The 22376-nt window shown below is 47.0% G+C and overlaps 1 long non-coding RNA gene across 1 annotated transcript; it reads right to left on the bottom strand.

Annotated features, from left to right (window-relative positions):
- Positions 1-766: 766 nt before the first annotated feature.
- Positions 767-21720, bottom strand: LOC120368986. The gene is made up of 5 exons (XR_005582874.1): positions 21562-21720; positions 15255-15405; positions 7293-7398; positions 3572-3633; positions 767-1560 (listed from the first exon to the last, which is right to left on the bottom strand). It is a non-coding gene; the product is annotated as an uncharacterized LOC120368986 (long non-coding RNA).
- Positions 21721-22376: the final 656 nt, after the last annotated feature.

Below are 22376 nucleotides of genomic sequence, written 5' to 3'. Positions count from 1 at the left end.
CTCTTCCGAAGATTGTAACTCCTTGGACTACCATTCCAGGGTGAGGATATCGCTGACCTGTAAGGCTGGGAATGGGAACCCTGGCACCAGATGCTGGTGTGAGGATCCTTCTACACCCTCAGACTTGGCATTCTGGACAGGCTCTTTCTTCTCCCCCACTCCCCCTGCCGTGTGTGTGTGTGCACACACGCATCAGGTTGAATTAGCATAGTAAGATCCACAGCTGCTTAATTCTGAGGAGTGACTTTATTATATTATTATTATTTGTTATTTGTATTATTGCAAAGCCTAGCAGGACCAGGATGCCCAGGTGCCAGGCCTTGGACAAAAAGAGTCCCTGCCCCAAAGAGCCGACAATATCAGTGTGATGTTGTCACAGGCTGGCTGGCCCTTTACGGCAAGCTTGGCTCAGTCTTGCCTGTGACCTACCAGCCAGCCCCCAGCTGATGGTGAAGTGGCAACTGAATGATAATTTGTGACCCCACCTGTGTAAGAAGCAGTCTAAGAGGCATTCTGCAGGGCCCAGGAGTAGGGGCAAAGCAGTAGCCTTTAGAGCCAGGGCCGTCCGGGGGGGGGGGCAAGTGGGGCCCCACAGGGGCCCCGCAAGCCCTGGCCCAGTGGCGCTCCTGGTCTTTGGAAGCATTTCGGCGGCGGGGGGCCCTTCAGTGCTGCTGAAGACGTGGAGTGACTGAAGGGCCCCCCGCTGCCAAAATGCCGCCGAAGACCCAGGCCGTCACTGGGTGAATACAAGCGCCGCAGCTCCCCCGCTTTCCCCCAGGCCCTTGAATCCTCTGGGTGGCCCTGTTTAGAGCAGCCCGAGAGGGGCAGGAGAAATTATTAGCTTAGAGATTGATTTTGAACTAACAGTGGGACCTTTATTACCCCCCAGGGGACTGAACTTGTAAGTGACCTACCCAGAGGCCCAGGCCACAGAAGACCCATCAGAGACATGCAATGGTGGGGCCAAGGACTTGGCCACCAAGGGCCATTAAAGACAAGGATTCCCTGCAACATCTTGCCATGCTCTGCGAGGACCCAGCCATAGCAGATGCATTCCTGATTGAAGTGCTTTTGCTTTCTCTAGGCTGGATAAAGATGGCCTGGAAGCTTTTTTACCACAAATAAATAAATCATCTTGGGGCTTGTCTTGTTTTGCAATTCATTAATAAAGCAGGTCTCCAATACCCTGGGAGAGTCTATGTCTTCTAGAGAACTAGTGAGACAATGGCATCACAGGAAACTAAAAGCTGAGAGGGAGAAGGATTTTTCCTCAGACTATGTAAAATTCTTGGGTTTTGTGAACACCTATTGAACTCTGATATCTATTGAGCATGTGCAAAAAAGGACATCTTTGTTAAACATTCAACACTCCCGGTGTTTCCAAGTCAGGCTACTAGAGGTCACCAAAACACTGGTGAGATCCCAAGTAGTCCTCCAGCAGAACCAGACGTCTGCACCTTCAGGACTTCTTTGTTCAGTATAAATCATCAAAAACTGGAGGAGGGAAGCATCAGATGTGCCCCTTGGCAGCCAGCAGTTCTGTGCCTCTGGCGGTAGATCCTATAGACATGGAGGGGCTTTGTCAAAAAGGGGTGAGGCCAACCCCATACCCAATTCTGCACAGAAAGCTATACAAGAAGGGCACACCACATCATGCATGCCAGTTAGGACACCTCTTGAGGCAGAGTAGACAGGGCTCACATGAGTCCTTCGCTAATGTGGAGCTGGCAGGAGCCAACTGCCAATGTATGTTTGTGCAAAGGCATTAGCTGCTGCAAAAAGCCTGATGCAAACTATTGCATCCAGCAAACATGTTCTCTAGCTTCTTCTTTGCTTTATTAGTTAACTCATTAATAGACTTTAAGGCCAAAAGGGACCATCATGATCATCTAGTCTGACTTCCTGCACACTGCAGGCCACAGAACCTCACCCACCCATTCCCGCAACAGCCCCATCACCACCTCTGGCTGAGTCACTGACGTCCTTAACTCTCCCCTCCTGACACAATGGAAAAGTGGCCTGATCTTGCTCAGGGCACTTCCCAGTCAATTAAGACATTTCATTTCATAATCCCTTATAAAATAGTAGGGTAAAAATCATGAAATCCAGCATGAGCACCAGACTAAGAAACCAGACAGGGGTTTGATCCAAAGACCATTTAAGTCAATGAGATCCATTCCACTGCTACGACTAGGCCCTTAGAAAGGAAGGATGGCCTTGTGACTTAGGCACTTGTCCATCAGGACTCAGGAGAGCTAAGCTAATTCCAAGCTCTGCCACTGACTTCCTATGTGACCTTGGGCAAATCACTTGACCTCCTTTTTATGTCTCTGCTCTTCAGCAATAAAAAGGGGATAATATTCCCTTTTGATGCCTTCTCTGTTTAGACCCTGATTCAGGAAAGCCCTTAAGCACATGCTTAACTTTAAGCATGTGCTAAGTCCTATTGACTTCAATGGTGCTTAAAGTTAAGTAAAGCAAAGCAAATGGTCTTAAAGTTAATCACATGCTTAAGTGCTTTCCTGCATGGCGATGTTTTCCTCAATACGGGTCTTAGACTGCAAGGTCTGCAGAGCTTGGACTGTCTCTTATTAGGTGTTTGTGTGGTACCTAGCACAACAGAACCTTAATCTCAGATCAAGGTGCTACTATAATACAAATAAATAATAATAATAATAATTTGGATCCACTAAAAGATTAAAAAATCAAGAGGGTTTAGAAAGAGACATTTGCAGCTGTGCAACTCATTTGTTTAAATTAAGAGCATGAAATAAATAACAGACACCTACAATGTTATAATTGTACTTGGAAAGATTAGATTTTTATCAGTAAATGTCAATAAGTGTTGATTTCACCGTACACATACAAACCAATGAAAAAATATTTCCATTGATAATAGCAGAAATTTACAGATACACAAAGTAAGAAAAATGCTGCTTGAGAACTTAGTAGCGTTTAATTTAAAGCTATCTACTCTACATTTTAACATGTGATGTTGACAATTTGTATTTTAATGGCTTTAAAGCTTTAACTTTTTTAAATCAACATTGACTGTCATTAAATATTTATTGTCTGATGCCCCCAATAATTTCCCCAACTGTGAAAATTTAAATTGATAAAAAAAGCTTAAAAAGAGACATCAGTATTATCTCTCAAAATTATAATAAAATCAAAATCTGCCAAGCATAGTTATAATAAAATTAAAATAACAAAAATTAAAATGAGAAATCAGGAAAACTGTATATATATATAATTAAACTGTTTTTGTTTGTTTTGTTTTCATTTTCAGATTATTCTTTGGACTCTGAATTTAAAGCAAATTATGCATATGGCCAACTAATAGCATTCTAAATTAGGGAAATGATCTTTGCCATTCAAACTACTGAAATGACCTGTTTTGTATTTGCAAAGGAGGTAGAAGCTGTTTTAATAACTAAACACACTATATGCAATATGGCCAACCCCAAGCATTTTGAAATCACAAGTCAGGCCCCTGAAAATTCATTAAATTTGCTTATTGATTATGAAATGTTAAAAGAAGAAGAATAAAATTTGGATTCTTTTTATTTACCTTCTGGTTTTTGAGATTTTAGGTTCCATTTTGGGTTACATTTTCAAGCTTTTTTCCTTTAACTACAATGACAAGAAACACACTTTTTAATATACACAAGAGCTGGAATTCTCACATATCAACTTGACACCAAAAGCTTTTTAAAAAAACACCAAATATTGTGAGACTTGCAATTTAGCTGCTCTAGGGGACCGCAGCCTGAGATATAGCCCTAGCTAGTAGCTGACCCCTATTCATGCTGCTGTCATGAATATGCAAGCCATGCCTGTATTGCGCTCTCAGCCACCGTTTAGGCTGAGTATCAGAACAAAGTTCTGAAAGTCTAACAACCCAGGTAAATACAAACCATCTAATCAAGGTTAGATATACATTCAGAATTCCCCATTCACCAGGGGAGGGGGCATTCAGTCTGTTATTGGGATAGGATTCTTTTTCCTGTTGGGTGGTTATTTGCCATTGCAAGTCTAATTCATCATCAGGGCACTGACAGCTTTTTGGCTGGTGCGGGGGGGGGGGGGTATTCCTATTTAAATCTAAGGAACTATGGGGCAGTTAATATAATAAGTTTCAGTACATTATTATCTGAAAATTCACCTCCGCTAGGCTGGTATGGTTTTAGATCTTTTACCATCCAGCTCTACTGGGGGGCTCCCCAAAGGTACTTACACACCTAAGTCCTGTTTTTAGGCACCACTGCAACTCACAAAATTCCCACTTGGCTACCACCTACCCTGTAGGCACCTAAACTTGCTCATTGCCTAAGTGTTTGGAGTAAATGGTCCCCAGGTGCCTGCATTTCTGCCTCTGGGCCTGCACTGTTGCCTCAGTCTAGGTATCCAGGCACCCTTCTCCCACCTGTACTTTGGAGCAAGTCACAAACCAGGGAAAATGGGCTTTCAGCACCTAACTCATGTGCCGGGCCAGGCTTGGTAGGCATGCTCAGAGGCCACCTATCAATCAGCCCCGGCACACAAGGTCACTCAATACAACCGTGGGACGGAAGGGGCAAGAGGTGCTAGCTCCCTTATAACCATTAGCCTAGGGGGTCAGAGACCTCCCCTAGGGGTGGGAGGCTCCTAGGTCAAGTCTCCCCTCTGCCTGATAAGGACAAGGAATCTGCCACTTCTCCAGTGAGTGCCCTAACCACTGGGTTATAGAGTCCTCCTAATGCTTTCTCTGGCCCAGTGATCATTTAATTATTTAAATAAAGCAGAGCAACTTCCATGGGACACGCATATCAGAATAGCTCCCAGCCACACGCAAAATTGCCCCTACCCCCAAAAAAATCCTGGGAGAGGCTCTAGTGAGACCTGCCAACTCATGACACCCAGCAGTGCAGGAGGATTAGCTGCTGGGTTCCTCTCCCCAGCAAATCAGGGTCAGGTGAAGCTGGATAGCGCTCGGCTAGGGAAGGAAATGGGACTCCTTATTTAACAGGGGGGGGGGGAATAAACCCGATCTAGTAGAGGCAGCACAAGAGAGTGGGAGAATGGAGACTTCTGAATACCCCCCCTCTCCCTTCGAAGGGAAGCTGAAATAAAAGGCAGAGGGAGCCTTGTGTGTGTTTTTATTATTATTATTTCTGATTAAAGAGGAATTCATTTCATCTCTGCCTCCTGCCAGGGGCTGAGGTGCCACCATTGAGGTTAACGGTGCGGAAGAATACAAAAAAATTTCATTGAGGAGGATTATAAAAGTTACTAGCTGGAACATTAACAGAAGAGTAACTTGTAAAAAATGCAATATTACAATATTCACAAGGACGGTAGAGCGTGGTAAAGCCATAAAATTCAACATTAAAATCTTCTACAGCCTAGATAACCTAGTTAACAAACATTGTATTGGAACTACTTTTCTGCAGGGCTGAGGGATACGCTTGGCCCAGGCTGGAGTGCTGGGGCCAGCAGGGAGAGGAGGCAGCTGGTGGGATGGGTGCTGGGGCTGGGTGGCCATTGGGGTCCTGGGGGGACGCTGTGCGGTCGGTGTTTCTAGCAGTGGATAGGGAAGAGGGGGGTGGAAAATGGCCTGATCTATGGATCCCACTTGAGCCAGGGCTCCAGCCCCACAGCATGACATCTAAGGCGTGGGGGGCAGAGGGGACACTAAGGATGCCCCAGTTGAACCCAGTCCCTCCTGGGCTCTCCTTCCCCCCCTCCCCGCGCAGTGCCTTCGGTCATACCTGCTCCCCCTTCCCTTGCCTCGGGGTCTCTTTAAAGCCATTCCCCGGAGCCAATTGCACTTGTAGGGTTTGCCTAACACGCCCAATTTACCCCCGCCCCTCCCAAAGGTTACCCCGTGGTCCAAAGAAAACCTCCAGGCGGCTAGTTCGCTTCTGGTGGCAGGGGTTGGGGAGGGTGTCTCCGGCCCCTTTGCAGTGGCCTTTTCCCCTATCGAGGGTCCCTTTCCTCCTGGGATGTCAGCACCCAGGAGAAGGCTGGCGGGCAGCGGCTCAAGGGACGGGGAACACCCCCCCCCCCAACCCCCTGCCCTCCTTCGCCAGGGCAACGTCCCAGGCCCCTCGGGGTGCGCAGATCTCCGGGCAGGGAGAACAAGTCACAGCTGTTGGGGGGGAGGGGCTGCCTGAGGAGGGTCGGGAGCCAGGCCCCCGCTGGAAAGGATCATGGGAAGGGGGAAGAGGAGACGCAGATGCGAGAATAGTAGGGGAGCGGGTGGGGCAGAGAGAGGAAGGCGATGGGGCTGGAGAGGGGGCAGGGAACCAAGCGTGCCAGAGGGTAGGAAGGTGAGGGTGGGATCTCTGTAGTGGGTCCCCGCGCGACCCATATGTCACCCTCCTCCCTGGAAATGGGACTGCAACGATTACAAAGCCAGTGTCCACTACACACGTGGAGTCGGGAAACACGGGGCTTGAACCACAGAACCACACGGCTCCAAGGTCTGGCAGGCAGGAGGGGCGAGCAGCTGGGGATCCGGAAGTGGCATCAGGCCTGGCTATGCTCAGCCTTGAGTTATTTTGCAGGTGGCCAGAGAGGGAAATACCATCTGAACTTGCTGGAAAGTTACTTTAAACCACGAGGCCAGTTGTATCCGCCCTGGTTGAATAGTTAGATCCACAGAAAAGTGGGATTTAGACATAAAATGGATAGCCGAAAGAAAGGAAGGAAGGAAGAAAGAAAAAGAAAGAAAGAAAGAGAAGCAGTAATGGTGAAGTGGAGTTAGCCACAGGTGACCTGTGCATTATCTGATCAGAAATGCGCCTTAGTGCCCTGGGTCACCCCAGTCCAATTTGCGCCTCTTGGTCATTTAGTTTCGCTCTTTGCAAGGAATATGGTCTTTACACAACAATTCCTCGGGGGTTCAGTGGGGGCCCTGCACTGATGCGGAGCTGATGAACTTCTTCTCATTAGCACGGCTTGGGCAGTGATTTGTCTAATCCAGAGCAGCAAACTCAAAGCATCGATTCTTTGGATTTGTCGCCAGCCCGATGTGCCCATATAAACGACAGCCAATATATTTTGCAGCGCCAATTGAATTTTTCACGTCAAAACAGTTGAGGTGTTTTAAATGTTGCATGGAGGAGAATCCGGTTATTATATTATTGTGTTATTATATTACTGATTTTATTAAGCGTTATAATGATAATTAATTGAGAATTAATAGGGACAGTTCTGTTGCAAAAACGCCAGATTAAAGGAAAAGTGCTCAGGCGGCTTCCAAAACTGTTACTGACACTTTGAGCTGTTACGGCATCAGGCGAACTTACTTCTCTTGCAATAGGTGGGGGGTTCATTTCCCTGTTATCTGTTGTTTTAATGTTGCTTGTCGCTGCATCTCTCTTTCTGTTCTCTGCTCTCTCGCCGTTCTCAAGGCTGTTGAGATGCAAGAAGCAGGGAGTGTGAAAGGGCCAGAAGAAAGACAGGGGAAGAAGGGGGGCGGGGGGAGAGCGAGAGAGAGAATTGCTCTGAGCTGCTATGGAGTGAAATTCAGTTCCCTGGGGAGTTAGCAGACAGTTTGTGGAGATGTTACTCCAGAGTTTCAGACTATGATAAATATGATAATTTGTATAAAATTTGAATGGGTTCTTGTTTTCAGGGAGAATGCCTCTGATGATGAATGTTCATGATTTTCAGATAGATGGCTGATAAAAAGTGTATTGAATTGTTGAAAGCGATTTTAATTTTAATTCTCTACCTGCAGATGTCTGATAATAATAATGTCTCCTAATAAAATAGGAAGGTGTCAGTTTAAGCAGCAGTATCTCGCTTCACTTCATCCTTCCCATCCCCAGACTGTGGCAACATTAACCTCTTCTTATAAAAAGGCACATAAAATTATTATAATTACAGAGTTATTAATTTTAAAAAGAGGGTTAGCAGGATTTTTATTATTATTAATAGAGCTCGCACACTACCCCAGAAGTAAATCCCTCTGTGAAATGATGGAACCGATTGCTAATTCTATTATTAGATATTGCCTCGGAATTGCCTTTCGGGTTTTTAATTAGAGCCATTGAAACCCAAAGAGGGTGGGGCTAATTATTTGTATTCCCCCCCCCTTTGTTGTTATTTAAAAGCCACTGTCAGAAGCAGATTTCCAGCAAAGGGGAGATCCGGTATAAAGATCGCTGCGTTTGTAGGTTTTTCTTCCAAGCAGCGTGGGTGGATTGCGTTAATTGGGTTCTGTGCGATCGCCTAGACAAAACTAGTTGGGCCAGGGATGCCGCTTTGCACCCGGCTCCGAGTGCCTCTGATCTGGGCTGAAATTTCACATCAAAAAGCCAACCAAACAAAAAAAACCCACCACAACTTTGGTAACATGAAATCAATGACCTGGCAGTTACACTCCAATTAGCGCCTCCTGCGAAGCAGCCCTGAGCCAGTGCAAGAAAATTAAACACAACACAGAACTAACATTCTTCAAAGGGTCTAGCCCCCACTCTGGGCAGCCCAGACCCAGCCAAAAACTCTTTCGGATTCCTTTAAAATAAGTTCGCTACCAAAAACTATATTTGCACACACACAAACACACAGAGAGGGAGTATTCGGCGCTATCATATTTGGGGCTGTGGATTGAAAATGAATCCGTTTAAACCAACAAAACAAGAATCAAACCCACTCCGATCCCTGCGAGGTAGCCACCAAATAGACCACGATTTTGGTGTCCTTTGCAGGGCTATTCCCCCTCGCCCCCGAAATACAGAGATAAATTTTATATTCATCAGAGGCTGAAATTTGGCGCTTGTGGTTAATTCAAAGTCGGATGATACAGGACAAGAGCTAGGGAAATTATTAAATATTGTGTATTAGTATTTAGGGGACAACCCCCTGAAATAGGAGTTTCTTTGAGAAATAGGAGTGGTGTTTTAGCAACAACAAAATCATCTTGCGAAAGAGTAGAGAACTGGGCAGATCTTATCAATTCTTTATAGAAGACATCAAGTTAATATTTCATATACACATGCCCAGAGAAAGAGATATCCATATAAACACACGGAGATATATACACATATGTCTATATACGTGTGTACCTTTCTATAGATGTGTGTGAAATGTTAACTTGATGTCTTAAAAATAATTGGTTATCTGCAATAATACATGTATATATTAAATGTTTTATATTTTATAGAGAATTGGTTATTTATATATTTCACTGGACACATATATACAGGTCTATACAGAGAATCAGAAAACTGGTAATACAGCGAGTTAGAATTGATAATATAAAGAACAGTCATAGATAGTTATATAAAAAGAATTGGTAATATATAATATAGTATATATATTCTAAATTCTTTATATGACTATATAAAACAATATACACAGAGATGAACATATGTATATGTATGTATGCACGTATAATATATAAACACACACACATATAGAAACATATATTTATATATATTCTCGATTCTCGATATGACTATATAGAACTATATATATATAGTTTTCCACTCGGAATTAGAGCAGTTGCAAGTTTCTGACTACTGTGCCATCGAGGCAATTACCAGAAGGGTTCAGTTGTCTGGTCACCCTCAGATCTGTATTCAGGGCAATTAGAGAGCAGGTACCGCTTCAGAAAAATGGATATATTAAGGGGGAAAGGAGTTCAAATTATTGTAAAAAATGCACATAAACGATTCCAACAAAGTAGGGAAGCAGAAGCAGCTTGGCGTGCAAGGTTTCATATTGGAACTGCTTCTGCTTTAGACCTCGGGATTAATCAAAGAAATCGGTGCATTTGATGAGGAGTTATTCAGCAGCTGAGCTCTGGAAAACTGCATCCCTGCTCTCTTTATACATTTTATTATTTTCAATTGGGTTGAAAAATTAGGAGTGTTTAGAAAAAAGAAATACACATTTCTTCTTCCAGCGGGCTGGAAAGCTTTTATTTATATTCCCCCTCTTCTTGTCTTTCCTTCCCTTTCTATTCCCCCACCTCCCCCTTCTTCCCTGATGGGGGCGTGGGGGATGCATTTGAGACTGTCAAAGCGTGGACTGGATGTTCATGTCCTAACTGATACTTCTTCCCAATTCTAGCCTCCAGCTCCAGCATTTGTTGTGCTGGTTTCTATTTAGAAGCCCAACTCTCTGAGTGAGTAGCCAGATCTGCTTGGCCCCTCTATGCCAATGCGTGTCAGAGAGATGAAGATGGCACACTTCGAGCTAAGCATGTCAGCTTCCTTTCAAGTCTCCTTAAACTTCTCTCTCTCTCTCTTTAAAAGCTCGGGGAATATCTCTATGTCTGGGTGGGGAATCCGCCCACGACTCTTCAAAACTGTAGTCTCAGGACTTGCCAGCAGATTGAACTCTTGGCATGGCGAGAAATTATCCCTGCAGCCAGAGGTACCCATCACACACCGCCCTTAGTAACTTTCTCTGCTGAAATGTGCTTCCAGGGCTGGCAGCCGTTGGGCGGGTTGCTTTCTTTTTCTAATGCAGCTGGTTGTTTGTGCGGGACCGCGCTCAGAAGCTGCCCCCGTCACTTAGCTGTGCTGGGGGTGCAGCTAAGGAGATCTTGGAAAGGGGACACATAGGAAGAGGCGATTCCTGCCGCACCGTTGCTAAATCCTGTCCTTGCCTGCACAGGGACCGCTTCGGAAACAAGGGAGCTTTCCTATTGATTGGCTGGAGAAAAGCAAGGTGTTTTTTTTCCTTCCTGCTGCATGGGGGTGGGTGGAGATCTTGAGCCAATTTGTCAGTTATTAAAGGACCCTGCCTGGACCTGGAGAGCTCAGGGGCATTTCTCATCTCAACTCCAAATAGGAGAGAAAAAAATGGCAGTCAGCTATCTGTGATCATTGACTCGAGGGCACATTTCACATCATCTCGCAAATCTGCATTTTGTATGAAGTGGCCAAAACGTGTGCTGGGTGCCTAATTTTCTCTCCCTTATAGGCGCTAAGGAGACTAATGAGAAATCGGCTTGAAATTAGCTTGTTCCTACCCCTGCAGCCTTTTCCCCCCATGGGGGAGATTGGAACCCCCTCTTATATCAACTGGTTGAGAGCCGGCCCTAACAGAGTTAGGAGACAGACCTGCAACTTTCCTTTCTGCAGCTCCCACGCCATAGCAGGGACACCCGGTCCTGGTCCTGGACTAAGGTGGCAGGCCCAGGAGTTAAATCCCCCCCTGCCTCTTACAGTCTCTAGTGACGTTCTGAGCCTCCCCCTAAACACAAAAATCTTTGTCGCTCTCTGAATGTGCAGAGAGGGGGTTCACATAGCGGAGCTCAGCCAGTCCGGAGCAGCCGGTGGGGGTATTATTACAATTATTTCTACTTATAATAATTTGTTTTCCTAGAGCATTTCTAATCCCCCTCCATTCAAAGCGGGCTGTTATGGGTGGGTACATTTTATCTGGAACTTCTACAGTTCTCCACCCCACCAAAACTCCCCCCCCCCCCCCCCCGCTGAGAGGGGAGAATGGATTTCAATCTATTGAAACTTCAAGTGTGGTCACATAAACCACCGAGGGTGAAATCCCGGCTCCATTCAACCCAGCAGCGGGCCCGGATTTCACCCCTGCTCTTTTAGAAATCAGTTCTCTATGGAAGGTGGCTGTTTATTCAGCTCTCTAGTGTTTTTTAAACTGCTACTTCTGCCAAGCTGATTTTCCTCCTGGGGTGTCAGTCCCCTTGGGCGACTGATCTCGTAGTAGCAACGGTACCAGATGCGGGGATCTCTGTGTTAGCCACCCAGTTCTGGCTCCGAGAGGCAAGCTACTGAAAAATACCAGACTGTGCCCAGCAATGTCCTCTGGGGGTTATATGTAAAAGCAGAAGGCTGTAGTCAGTTCAGACCAAACTTCCTGGCAAAGTTTTTGAGAGTCATACAGGGCGTTCGATTATTCATTATTATTGTTTAGTTGTGGAGGGTGAAAGAGGAGAAATGAACCAGAATAGATATAAACGGGAATTCCAGCGCCGCAGAAGGACAGTAGCAAGGGCCGATTCCCTAATCAAATCCCCGGTTCTTCTAAGAACTGTCAGGAGATCACTTTCTGGAAAAAATGGAGAGAGAGAGAGAGAGAGAGAGAGAGAGAGAGTCCCATAGGGGCGCGTGCACACACGCACGCACACACACACTCTCAAAGAATCCTAAACCGAAGGATAAAAATTCAAGCTAAAAAAAAAGTGTGGCAACAAAATCTTAAACTTTAAAAACAAATTAAAACAGCGATTTAGGGGCTTCATAAAATTCCAGTGTCAAAACCACCTCCTCACGATGTGTGATAAATGTTGCTGCTTTTCCGTTTTCATGCTAATATCCACCAAGGGTTTGACTTGCTCTTAAAAAATCTCATCATGTCTCTGCTTCCGTCCTGCCTTTCTCTCTCTCCTCTTTTTCCTCATTCTCTTGGTTTGTCGTTTTCTTTCTTAAATACTATAATCTATCCACCCTCTTTTTCATTTTCTCATTCAGTTTCTCCCCTTTTTTATTCTCTCACTTTGTCTTTTGTTAGTAAAAAATCTCTCTCTCCTGGTTTTCATCCTATCATTCACTTTTATCCTTCTCTTATATTCTCCTTTTCCTTTCTTCTCCATGCTAATGAAATTTCCTCGCTCTCTTTATATCTCTCCCTCCTTTTGATTTTCTCTGTTTTCTCTTCCTCTTCTGCTAAGGACATTAGCCCCAACAAATTCACACCGACAAACCCAAGCTACTAACTCTATAGTGGGGGGTTCCCTCCGCCCAGCCCAGGCTGTCCTTTACAGAGGGCAAACCCAGCCCACCCCAGCTGACAGCTCCTCACCTGGCAAACCCGATCTCTAGCTAGAAACTATTCAGAACCCACCAGGAAAAAAAATAATAATAGTTCACCAACCCATGTGCTTGTAACCCGCCCGCTTCTAGCAACTCCTTCTCACTTTCGTGCGCTGAGCAGCCACCTAGGGGAGTTTGCATCTCAGAGCAACTTCGCTGGGTTTTGTTCTCGGCTGGGTGGGGGCTTTGTGCGGAGAGCGGCTGGGAATGGATTTTGTTTTATAGCTGAGCTGCAGTGGGTGTCCAAAAATATCGCCCCCTCGCCTGTGCTCCAGGGCACCTGGCCTGGGGGAGACACCGCAGAAGAGAGCTGCAGCCTGCAGGAGTTTCTGGGTGGGTAGAAGCTCCCCGCACAGGCCGGCTGTACTGCCCCCTCTGGTGAACTGATCCGCTCCCCGTGCAATGCCCGAGTAGAGTTATCGCTGGGCGCTTAAGCCTGAAATAACAACCGGCTAGGGCAGGCGTCCTCCTCGCAGTGCCTGGGTCATAATCGACAGGCATCAGGTATTGCCTTCGGCAGCAAGTTTAACCCGCGGTTGTTTCCGAAGGGAGAAAAGTCTCCCTTTAGCAAGGATAGGTGGATAGAGCCGCTTCAACTTTGTGTGTGTGTGTGTGTGAGAAAGAGAGAGAGATGGTTAAAATTCCCTTTGCGAGGGCAGGTGTTTGAATTGCAAATGTTCTGAACATTTTGGTTAATAATTTCCTGGAGCTCCAAACTCTGATGCTAATGATACCCGTCAGCCCAGGACTGAGCAACCTGGGCTGAATCCGCTCTGCTGTAGCTTCCAAATTGCCCTGCCCCACACGCCCATCTATTCCGACTGCAACTTTAACCCCCGGCCCAGCCCGTTCGCTTTTTCGCTCCGCTGGTCCCTGCCTCGCACCCAGCCCTCCCAGCTATGTCACTTCACGTGTGTCTCAGGCACATCCCAGAATAATCCCCCACAGAACTGCCAGACACTCGGACCAGCCCAGATCCTGGCCCCAGGGGGTCTAGTCACTGATCCCTGTCAGGAACAACGCACTGAAATCCCCCCCAGGCCAGGCCAGGCCCAGCTCACCCAGTAACCTGGCCTGCCTCGCCCACATCTTGGTCCTGCCCCCTGGCAGCTCCTCTACCTGTTCCCTACTCGCCCATGCCCTGTGGCTCCCTATTCCCTGGCCTGCCCCAGACCCCATTGCAAACCACGTGCACCATCTCTGCATCTCTCTCCAGTAGCAGATGAGCATCCTCATCTATCCCACTCCTAAACCCGGCTCGCCCCACCCAAGAGCCATCGTTTTGCCAATCCTCTACAGCCCCAAAGCATCGCTATCCCTGAACCCTGGCGTTCTCCGCCCCGTCTCGCTGCAACCCGAACCTCTGGCTCCATCCCAGCCCCGCAGCTAATTCCAACCCAGCCCAGTCTCGGCCAACCCAGCCCAAGCATGAAGCCGGCCCAGCGCTAATCCCACAGCAACCCAGCTACAGTTGGATCCCAGTGCAGTTTCACTCCAACGGACTCCTCATCCAAACCCCCCTAATCCCACTCCCGCTGTAGGTGGGACCTACTGCAAACCTGGACCCCGTTCCCACCTGTTTCCTCTGCAATGAACCGGGGGGGGGGGACAAAATCCCGCAGTTCCCGGCTGTCCTCAGCGCCCAGCAGCACCCCCTTCTTCCTTGCTGCCCCCATCACACCAAACACCGCCCGGTTCACACTCAGCCCCTGAACCAGAGCGAATCCCAAACCACCCTGCTCCAGCAAGCCTTATTCCAAACTCAGGCTCCTCTCAAACTCCCCCTTACCCTGGGCGGTCAGTGCCCAACCCACCTTAAAAACTCAATGGCAACCCCAGCATCCAGCTAACCTCCCTCCCTGCACCAGCCCACCCCACTTCTAAACCCGGAGCCCATCCACTCAGTCCCTTCGACCAGGCCAGCCCCGAAGGTCATCCCAGTGCACTCCAAAGCAGCGCCTGTCCCCAGCCAGCGCTCACCCCCAGCTACCTTCCTCCTCCGACACTCACTGCTCTGTGTCCGGGGAAAGCACCCAGAGGAGGTGGGGTGAGTGAGCCCTGGTTTGTGGAGTCGGGTTGCTAAAAGACCTATTCTGCATTGGACAAATCGGTAGGCAATGCCAGGAAAACGGAACAGTCCCGGCTTCCTGGCGATTCTCTACAGGGAAACAGGCGAGAAACCTGCATTTTTATTCTACACTAAAATGTACCACCCCACGGAAGCCAGTTGCTTGTGACTGTGTTGCCTGTTGCAGTGAAATCTTTCTTGACCTATGGAGAAGGTGATTTGTGCCATCACCCCCCGTCTCCTCTGTTTCTTTAAATGTTGGCTCCGTGATTTATTTCCTAAAACGACCAGAGTCAGCTGGTGATCTGAGCCCGGAACTAAGGAGCAGATTTCTCCAAGAGGGGGCTTTATGAACTGAATTATCGCAGTTATAGGAATGAGTGCCAGGTGCTCACACTTTGCAGGGGAGAGTCGCTTCTGTCTCGCTGCACTTCCCTGGGAACTTTCTCTTCTAGAGTTAACTATTAACTGCTGGAAAGCAGGCAATTTTCTTCGGAATGTAAACTATTTCCTTTATACGGGAGATAGACGGAGTGATTGATTAATCTGAAAATAGATATTAAAATTAAATATGGCTAATATGTGTGTTCATTTTAGATATACCTCGCCCAGAGAAATACAAATGTAGGTCTATGCAGACCCCAGGAAAAGAAATTAATTAATGCATTCAAAGTGATCCTCTTTCTTATTTTTGTTTGCAGGGCGGTATTTTAATTGTTTAATATGTGCAATTACTAATGTCATTATGTACTGTATGAGATTATGTACTACATGCATGTTATGACTTTTAAACTAAACTTAGTACTTTTGGATAATTAAGCATTATACCCAGATGTACAGACACTCTTTCCTTAACCTGTGTATTAGATAATTTTAACATTAGCTTTATATTTAAAACAATATACATTCAGATAGATAAATAGATGTGTATAATACATTTTAAAGAAAAAGACTATGTATAAACGTATACAGAATTATAAGTGTATACTGTATGTTGCCTATATAGGGCTAAAATATATAGATTATATATAGTACGTCTATAATAGGTCTATATAGTATGTCTATTTCTAGCATCTAACTATATATTTATACGCATATCGATTTGAATGTGTGTATATATATATATATATATACACATACACACACTATGTAGAAGTATATGCATGTGTATGTACAATCTAATTAGATATTTACACACGTATAGATTTGAATGTACACAGCATATATATATTTATACTATAGCCTTTATTTTCTTCCTATATATGAACGTAGAGGGTACACACATATATATATTTATACATAGTGCGTGTATGTATATATATGTGTGTGTGTACTCTCTATGTTCATATATAGGAAGAAAATAAAGGCTATAGCAGATGTGTCTATATTTCTAGATTCTAATTAATTGTATATCCGTTTAGCAAATATAGCTGATATATACATAGGTACATACGTACACACATACACATACGTATCTCGCACTCAGGGATTTACCGGAATTATTTCGGTAAGCACTTTTGCGTTTTGTTTAAGAACAAAGGCTCGGTGCCCTCTTGCCTGACCCCAATGGGAAATGTTACATCCCGGAAATCTGGGAAGAGAGCGATCAATATAAACCCGGATCCTTCCATGTGTTGCTTTCATCCCTCCGCCAATCCCGCTCTAATGAAATGGTGCCTATTTGAATGAAGAGGAAGAAGTGGTCGCACAGAAGGCGCTCTGCAAAGAAGCGCCCAGCCCCACGCCGCACCTGAGACAGGCGCGGGGGCTCAGCTCCCCGGTCCTTGCCCTGCAGCGAGCTGGGACTGCCCCGGTACATAGCACAGCCGCACAGCCCGAGGCGTGCGGGGACACCGCCCGGGTCTCTCCGCGATGCTTGGAGCCCCTCTCTCCTCCAGCCAGGCTTGGCACAAGGACTGCCCTCCTTTGTCGTCCCACTCTGCCTACCTTTCTCCATTGCTCACCCTCTCGATCCCTCTCCCTCCTGTCCCACCCTCGCTCTTTCCTGCCCCTGTTCGCTGTGTCTCTCCCGCGCCCTTTTATTTTCGTTGCTCCTGCTATTTTTTCTTTCATCGCCCTGAATTTCTCTTTCTCTCCGCCCTTGCCCTGGGATCTCCCCCTGCCCCGTTAGCCTCTCTTTCTCTCCCCATTTCTTTCTCTCTCTCTCTCATTCCCCACAGGCCCCGTTTCCCTTTCCCTGTGTTATTTGTGTGTCCCCATTTCCACCCCCCAGAACTCCAACACACACCACACTCCCCCGCCCCCCAACAATGACCGCGGTGTATGAAGTTCTAACTGGTTTGCGTCAGACAGTTCTTCCTCACTCCGATGTAGCCTGGCGTGACGGATTAAACATCAACTAGTTAAATAAAAATTAATATCAACTGCCTCCAAACTTCTAATGTCATGTTGTTTATAACTAATGAACTGATTAGGGGATAAACACATCAGGAAGACATTTCTGCTTCCCTGCTCTTTTGAGAGAGGTTTGCAGAACTCGAAGTAAAGCTCCCAGCGTCCCTTTTGTTGCGTTTTCCCCCAGACTAGCTGGGGAGGGGTATCCTTCGGCGGCTGTTGGGGGCAGGACTGGCGGAATCCGGGGTGCGTGTGTGTGTTGGGGGGAGGTATTTGGAATTATTTAAATATCTCCCCGTGGAGGCAAGTTTCAAAGCAGCGGTTCTGCTTTGCTCGGAGCAGGGTTCTGCCCGGGTGAGGGGAGCTGGTGAATTTCACTAGACAATGGCACAAAGTAGTCTTTGTGATGATGCCTTAGGAAAATAATCGTTCCCGCGATCACTGGCTTTTTATTGTCTCCTATTTTAATATTTAAAGAGAAACTTTTTTCTTTGCTTGAAGCTACAATCGATTATTTTTAAGTGTGATGAAACCAACGTCTCATTCCAGCCCGGTATTTTATACAATCATCTACTTCGCTGCTTTGTTCCCCCTGTATCTGGTGTTAACATTTTCCTAAAGACTTTAGGGAAAAAAACAACAATTCAGCCTCATTTTGGAGAAAAAACCATCCCAAGCTTTTAAATACTGTTTGCCCAGTACTGTCGGCCCTGACAAGACAATAATAACAGGGGAAGCTTTTTAAAACCAATTTAGCAAATGCAGAAATGCAATTTTAATGAAGAATCGATAGGAGAATGGTTCATTTTTCCTGGGACTCCTTGTTGGAGCTGAGAGAGATTTTCAATCAATGCAGGGATGGTGGGGGGAAGCGAAAGAGAGAAAGAAAAATACTCGCTCAGGGGTGTGTTACCACTGAGGATTTTTCTTCACAGCTCTTACGCTTTGAAACCGTGAGGTCTTTAATAGGGCTTCCAAGATGTGACAATCGTAGATAGATAGATAGATAGATTAAAACGTCTCACTGAAACAAACACAGCCAAAACTTCATCATAACAGACAGAGACTTTACAAATCTGCCTGTATATGTACCCAAACCGAACTTCTCCCTCTAAACGAGCGAGCCCCGGTATGTCTGGAAACTGAAGGGGCAGGGTAGCCCCCCAGGCCAACCTCCAGAGTTGGCCATCTGTTTAGATGAGCTGCACTGAACCCCGTCCTCCTTGTCCACTTCCCAGCCTCCGCACCCCCTTTCTCTCCGGCTGGAAAAGCTGCCTGACACCACTCAGCATTCCCTTCGCTTGCACCCAGTTCTCTCTCCCCCCCCCCCCCCAGCCCAGCAGCCTCCCTGTAAACTTCCAGGAAGTTGCTCCGCAGCCCTGCCTCACCTCGCGCCCCTGGCCCTGCCCAGCCCCGCGGCTGCACTGCCCCGATGCTGGGGTCAGGTGAGTCCCGCTGCACTTCGAGAAGCAGCAGCGCGGCATTGGCGTGGATTGTTATTTATTTCCCCCTCCTTCGCGCCTGTCCCGGCTCAGTAGAGCGGCGGCTCGCTCTCCGGGGCTGGCTCTTTCCGTGTGTGCGCGGGCCGGCTGGGTGCGCGCTCTTATCTAAACCGTTTAGTTGTGGGTGGTTGCGCCTAGATCCTGCGAGTCCGCGGGGGAAAGCGGGACACCCAAGCGGGGAGGAGACGCAGCAAGCCAAGGCCGCGGCGGATCTCCTGGGCTGCAGCCGTCCCGGGGAGACGGACCATTAGGCAAAGGAGCCATGGCTCAGAGCTCAGGGAGAGCAGGTAAGGGGCGGGGGCGTGAATATTCAGAAGGGAGGGGATGAGCCAGTCACCCCAACTCCCTCCCTTGGCAGGAGGCAGCTGAGCTGCATCACCGCTTGGGCCTCCTCTCCTCCACCAGGTCCCCCAACATTTCCACCCTACCTGCTAAATACCCATCCCCCAGCACACTTCCTACAGCGTCCGCGCTTCGGACCACGTCAGGCTTGGGTTCTCACCTTGTTTCTAGTGAGTGCTTTGCTGGCAACCCGCAAGAGAACAGCCAGATGGGTGTGAGAGACATACACGCATGCACTCTGTGTGTGTGTGTGTGTGTGTGAGAGAGAGAGAGAGAGAGAGAGAGAGAGAGATGCATGCAGTGTGTGTGACATGTATGTACTACGTGCGTGTGACATGCATGCACTATGTGTGTGTCTGTGACATGCATTGTGTGTGTGTGAAATGCATGAATTGTGTCTGGCTGGCATGCATTCACTCTGTGTGTGTGTGACATGCATGCACTGTTTGTGTGACATGCGCTCGGGGTGTGTGTGAGTCTGTGACATGCACTGTGTGCGCGTGTGTGTGCATAGTACACTGCCTGGGCTCCTCGTATTTACTCTCGCTCGCTCTCCCCTTCCCAGTTCAGCCGGCTGCATCTATTGCAAACTGAACCCCCGCCCTACCCCGTATATAATTTTATTTTTGAAACTTCTACTTTTCCTAGCACGAGTTTTGTCCCGCCTGGAGAAGGCTAACGGCATTGTATCCAACTCCCCTCGGACGCTTTTCCCGTGGGCTGCTTGGTGCGTGTGTTGGGTTTCCCGCGTGTGCTGAAGGTTGTTTGCGCCTTGCCAGTGGGAGTGTGGGGTGTGAGGAGCGAGCAGTTCTCGCGTGTGTGTGTTGTGCGCCCTGGGTGTGCTGTGCTGCGCGTGTTGTGAGTCAGGGCATTGGTTTGAGGGAGCGGCATTGGAGAGTTCAGGTTCCAGCGCTAGGATCTGGAGCTCGGAACAGGGATTGCGAGGTTTACACTGGGAGCTAATGATTTGGCTCCATTTAGCTACTCCACACCCACCTCCTGCCCCCAGACCATGCTCTGACAGGGAAATCTTCCTTTCCCATTGACGGCTTTTTTTTTAATGATTTGCAAACAAAGCTTCAAACAACCCCTTCTGTGCAGGAGAATTTCCTCGGGGCTCCTGACCGGCTGATCACGGGCTAGGCGCACCATTGTGCAGTTTGGTTCTTTCAAATTACATCTAGAGCTGGGATTTTTAATGTCACTGTGAAAAACAGAATCCTACTTGAGGTTTGTGTGACAAACCTTGCCGTGTGCCAGCGCTGACTCGTTTGCTGTCTTAGTGTCTAACTGCTGCTAAGAGCCAGGATTGGGGGGGGGGGGGGGATTCCATGTTACGTTTGGTAACTAATGTTTGCTGCTATGATTTTCTTTTGCCATTTCTGATCGAGTCATAAAATGCAATATCCACGAGCTAGGAACGTGGGAGTGCGCGCGCGCATATATACAGATCTAGGCAGAGAGAGAGAGATACATATGGATATGCACACACACATACATACATACATACATATGCACACACCCCTACCAGGCGGCAGGTCTAGTACATATATATGAGTACAGTAGAGTTATATACATCCATAATATAGGCACGTTCATTCGGTATATATAGTGGATTTGATTGTGAATATATACTCGGTGTTCCTTTTCCCTTCTGTGTTTTTAAAGGGTCTGCTGAAGTCCCTTTGCATCTGAGGTTTAAGTAGGGAGATCAATAGCAAACAGTTGTAATGATCTAATTAATTATGGCAAAATTAAAAGCGAGTAGAAAATCAATCTCTGATGGTGTTGAAGATGGAATTAAATTGATAGTCCATCTGTTCACCTCCTAGACCGTATAAATATGCAACCCAAGGACGGAGCTAATGGGATCAGGCTGCCTGGGAGACACTCTCTCTCTCTCTCTCAATCTCTCTCTTCTTTTTTACTTCTCTCATTTCTGAAGTGCAAACCTGCAAAATCAGCCTCCGCTGCGCTTTCCCCTCCGCTCTGTATTTACACTGCACATTAGAGACTCGCAAAAGAGGCTTGTCCCCCACCACCAAAACCAGCAACAACCGCCACCGTCCCTGAGTGTAAACAAATAAATCTCTATTTTCAGGGTGAAACCACGTGCAATAATATGAATTTTCTCGTTCGCTCCCCTTTATTAAGACAGGCGACCGGGTTATTATATTAATTATTATTATCATTATTACGTATTATTTATGTATTTAGATATTAGTACCCAGGTTTTTCGGGAATCTCGCGCTCTGTTTTAAGGGTCCTTTTGACTGGCTCAGGTTTGAGAAAAGTGATCAGTTCCTTTAGCACTATTAGTCTGAAATGGCATGTGAGTGTTTCCCTGGAGGGAGGCCCAGGCTGGCAGGAAGGGAATATGCAGATAGTTGTTGTTTGATTTTGTTCTGGCCATATGGAGTAACCTGGAAACGTATCTAGTTAAGGGGGGCTTCACAACCCATAACTGCCCCGTAACCCACCCTCTCTCACCTCCACCACATACCTGCACCTGTCCCAGCTCCGCCATCCTCCGCCAAAGGGCCGCTCGCCTGGCTGGGAACTTCCTGTGGCTTCCTACAGCTACACAAATATTCACAACATTTGTTTTGTTTTGCATTAGCAGAGGCATTTCAAAGAAAGGAGACCTGATGTCATGGCTACATTACAGAGCGAGCATCGAAGTCCTACGACACAATCCATTATGCGCTACGTGTATACGGTTCTTTTAAAAATAATAATAAAGTCACTATTTCCCTCCCATTTCCCCTCTGATTTGTATATGTGGGAAGCGTAGCAGCAGAAGAGAGAGCAGCCCACCTAGGATGAATTGCCAGCTTGGAGGAGTTTTGTAGCTTCCTGGCCCCTTTTAATTATGAAAAATGAAACCTTGGGGCTGCAGTTCACTTTGAAATTAACCGAACAAAACCGATGATGTTTATTCCCCGGGTCAGAGTTGCGTGGCGTGGGGTAGGGAGAGGGGGTGTCGTTTAAATAAGTGCAGGCTAAATATCAATCAAATAACGAGGGGAATTTACAGGCCCTGTTCTAATCGCGCGTACACACACACACACACACAAACACACACAGAGACAAAAAATATTCGCCACTGAGATATCTCACTAAACTGTACTAATTTAACTGCACAGCCTGAAGGCTCCACATAGGGAATTCTCTCTCCTGTTCATTTCCCCCTCTCTGTTTTCTTTCCTTCCCTTCCGTCCTTGTGTGTCCCCTTTTTAAACACCCGGCTTGTTTCCACAGGCCAGGGCTTTATACTGGCTCCTCAAACCTTTGCCTCGCCTGAGATCTCATTCTGGT

The sequence above is a fragment of the Mauremys reevesii genome, linkage group 7 (assembly GCF_016161935.1).
Source record: "Mauremys reevesii isolate NIE-2019 linkage group 7, ASM1616193v1, whole genome shotgun sequence".
Classification (NCBI taxonomy): Eukaryota; Metazoa; Chordata; order Testudines; family Geoemydidae; genus Mauremys; species Mauremys reevesii.
This window is presented reverse-complemented; position numbering and strand designations above follow the sequence as displayed.